We start from the raw sequence: 3655 nt of genomic DNA on the forward strand, positions 1-3655 counted from the left end.
GTTGAGACCAGTTTGTTAGATATATTCAAAAGGGAGTTAGATATGGCCCTTACGGCTAAAGGGATCAAGGGGTATGGAGAGAGAGCAGGAAAGGGTTACTGAGGTTGAATGATAATCCATGATCTTATTGAATGGTGGTGCAAGCTCGAAGGGCCGAATGGCCTGATCCTGCAATTAATTTCTATATTGCTATGTTGATGCGTGTATATTTTTGGTTATTGTGTGTGTGTGTGTCTGTGTATGTCTATCTGTATGTATGTCTCTGTGTATGTGCAACTGTCGATGGAAATCATCACCATGAATTTCGAATGTCCTGGAAATATTAAAAAACTTGGAGAAAATAATACGGTTGTGATCTTTGGTATCAGCTTTGTTTCAGTGGCTCCATTCTCGACTGATCAGGATGTTGTGTGTGTCAGCCTCACTTCTGAGACTTGAGCACATTATCTTGGCTGACACTCAAATGCAGTACTTGGGAAATTTTACATTGTTGAAACTGTTGACTTTCGGATGAAATGTTAAATTGATGCTCCGTCTGCACCCTCGGGTGGATATGAAAGTTCCCAGAGCTTTACTCGAAAAAGAATAGGAGAGTTGCGCCCGTGTCAATATGATGAAAAATGTTCGAAAATGCTCCCTGAAACCCGGTATGTTTGTGTGTTTCTGTGGGGGTGAAGTTGAAGTCCAGATTCTCATAGAGACAGAGTCCAAGTGTTGACAGGACCAGGATGGCCGAGTGGTTAAGGCGTTGGGCTTAAGATCCAATGGGTTTATACCCGCGTGGGTTCGAACCCCACTCCTGGTAATTCCTTAATTGAACAGAGATTTTTTCAATCCTGTTCAGTGAACCCCGATTTTCATCTGTTGCATTTGCATTTTTCTGTAACTCGGTAACACTCTGAGCAGATAATGAAATAAAATTGTGAAATATATCTGTGTCGCTCAGTCTCTGCCTCACTCTCTCTTTGGAGAGCTGTGTATGTGTTTGAGTCTCACTCTGTCTGTCACTATTTCTCTGTTTGTCTTTGTCTCTCAATCTGTTTCTTTCACACGGTGTCCAGTTGTGTTCCAATGGGATTCTCTCAGACTCTCTGTCTGACTAGCTCTCGCTTTCCCATCATCTCTGTCTGTCCATGCCTTTGCCTGTCTCTGTTAGTCCCTGTCTCTCACCTGATGAGTATTTTCATCATTTTATGTTTTTGTCTCTATGTATCTCTCTCTCTATTTGTCCTTCTCTCTATCTGTCTCCCTCTTTGTCTCTCTTTTGTCCCTGTCTTTCTCTCACTCTTTCCCTCTCTCTCTCTTTATAGATCACACACACACAACTCTGTATATGTATGTGTTTGAGTCTTTGTCTCACTCAGTCTGACCCTCCCTCTCAGTCTAAAACTTTCTGTCTCTCTCTGTCTCTATCTCGCTGTCTTTCTCTCCCTGTTTCCCTGTTTTTCTCTATTGCTCCATGTGTCTGTCTCTTTCTCACCGTGTCTAGTTGTATTCCAATGGGATTCTCTCAATCTCTCTGTCTGACTGTCTCACTATTTCCCATCATCTCGGTCTATCTATGTCTCTGCTTGTCTATCTCTCTTTGCCTGATGCTGGTAGTTCCTGTCTCTAACCTGCTGAGAATGTCCAACATTTTCTGTTTATATCTTTGTCTTTCTCTCTATCTGTCGCTCTCTCTCTATCTGTCTCTCTCCTTGTCACTGTCTTTATCATTGTCTTTCTCTCACTCTTTCCGTCTCTCTCTTTATAAATCACACACACAGATCTCTGTATATGTATGTGTTTGAGAATATTTTTCTCACTCAGTCTGCCTCTCCTTTTCAGTCTCACACTTGCTGTCCCTCGTTGTCTCTATCTCGCTGTCTGTCTCTCCCTGTTTGTTGGTTTGTCTCTGTCTCTCAATGTGTCTGTCGACTTCTCATGGTGTCCAGTTCTGTTCACAGCTCGAATATTGCTTTGACAGAACTGCTCTTCATCAGTTCCTCGTTAATATAGTGGTGAGTATCCCCGCCTGTCACGTGGGCGACTGGGATTCAATTCCCTGATGGAGGGCAGTTTTTTCAAAATGTAGAATTTTACTAATGTTTCTTGGAAAAGATTCATATTAAAAAGTTCCAGAGCAATATAGAACAGGAGTAATACAGGTAGAGGTGATTGCCTCTTGCAGATATTTACCAAATGGAGAATTTTTCAGGATTCTTTGACCGTCTGCTGCACAGATATGGATGACTGAGTTTTTTTTCTCAGTCACGTCTTCGGATGCACAGATGCAGCAGTCGTGGCCGAGTGTTTAAGGCGATAGACTAGAAATCCATTGGGTTTTCCTACGAAGGGGTTCGAATCCTGCCGATTATGATTTTTTAGCATTTTTCATTCCATTTCACAATTTAACCATGTCTCGACAAAAGTGATCCTGAGACAGATGGAAGAACGTCCCACACCTTTCAACACTGACATTTTTTTCCACATTTTTATTCATCTGCAATATTCACGATACATCCGGATATTAAACGCAAAAATCAGCCAAAGTGGCGACAGTGATTCAGCCTGCCTCTTCCTCTATATGTCTAAGGCATCTGTGCATGTCCGATGGTGCGTGTAAATTTTTGGTTATGTATGTGTGTGTGTCTGTGTCTGTCTATCTGTATATACGTCTCTGTGTATGTGCAGCTGTCTGTGGAAATCATCACCATAAATATGGTATGTCCTGGAACTTATAAAAAATTAATGGGGAAAATAATACGGCTGTGAACTTTGGTATCGGCTTTGGTTCAGTGGCAGCACTCTCGACTGAATCAGAAGTTTGTGTGTTCAAGTCCCACTCCTCAGACTTGAGCATATGACATTGGCTAAAACTCAAGTGCAGCACTTGGGGAATTTTGCTTTGTTGATTCTGTTGACTTTCGATGAAATGTGAAATTGAAGCTCCGTCTGCACCCTCGGGTGGATGTGAAAGGTCCCAGAGCATTACTCGAAAAAGAATAGGAGAGTTGCCCCCGTGTCAATATTACTAAAAATGTTCGTAAATGCTCACTGAAAGCCTCTGTGTATGTGTGTGTCTGAGGGGGTGGAGATGAAGTCCAGGTTCTCAGAGAGACAGAATCCAGATCCTGACAGGACGAGGATGGCCGAGTTTTTAAGGCGTTGGCCTTAAAATTCAATGGATTTTTCCCGTGTGGATTCGTACCGCAGTCCTGGTATCAATTCAATTTAACACGCATTTCCTCCCATTATGATCAGTAATAGCGGATTTTCAACTGTTGAATCTGCAATTTTCTGTAACAATTTGACACTCTGAGCCGAGAAGGCAATGAAATTGTGAAATGTATCTGTTTCGCTCGGTCTCTGGCTCTCTCTCTCTTTAGAGAGCTGTGTATGTGTTTGTATGTTTGAGCCTTTGTCTCTCTCTGACTCACTATGTCTGTCACTCTTTCTCTGTTTGTCTCTGTCTCTCAATCTGTCTCATTCTCACGGTGTGCAGTTCTTTTCCAAAGGGATTCTCTCAGACTCTCTGTCTGACTGTCTCTCTCTTTCCCATCATCTCTTTCTTTCCATGTCTTTGCCTGTCTCTGTTATTCCCTGTCTTTAACCTGATGAGTATTTCCATCATTTTCTGTTTTTGTCTCTTTGCCTCTCTCTCGATCTTTCTCCC

The 3655-nt window shown here is 42.3% G+C and overlaps 1 non-coding gene across 1 annotated transcript; it reads left to right on the plus strand.

The window, feature by feature from the left end:
- The first annotated feature begins 722 nt into the window (after nucleotides 1–722).
- trnal-uaa (transfer RNA leucine (anticodon UAA)) lies at nucleotides 723–805 on the plus strand. Its single transcript has one exon. It is a non-coding gene; the product is annotated as a tRNA-Leu (tRNA).
- The last annotated feature ends 2850 nt before the right edge of the window (nucleotides 806–3655 follow it).

Source organism: Pristiophorus japonicus, chromosome 23, assembly GCF_044704955.1.
Source record: "Pristiophorus japonicus isolate sPriJap1 chromosome 23, sPriJap1.hap1, whole genome shotgun sequence".
NCBI classification, from domain to species: Eukaryota; Metazoa; Chordata; class Chondrichthyes; family Pristiophoridae; genus Pristiophorus; species Pristiophorus japonicus.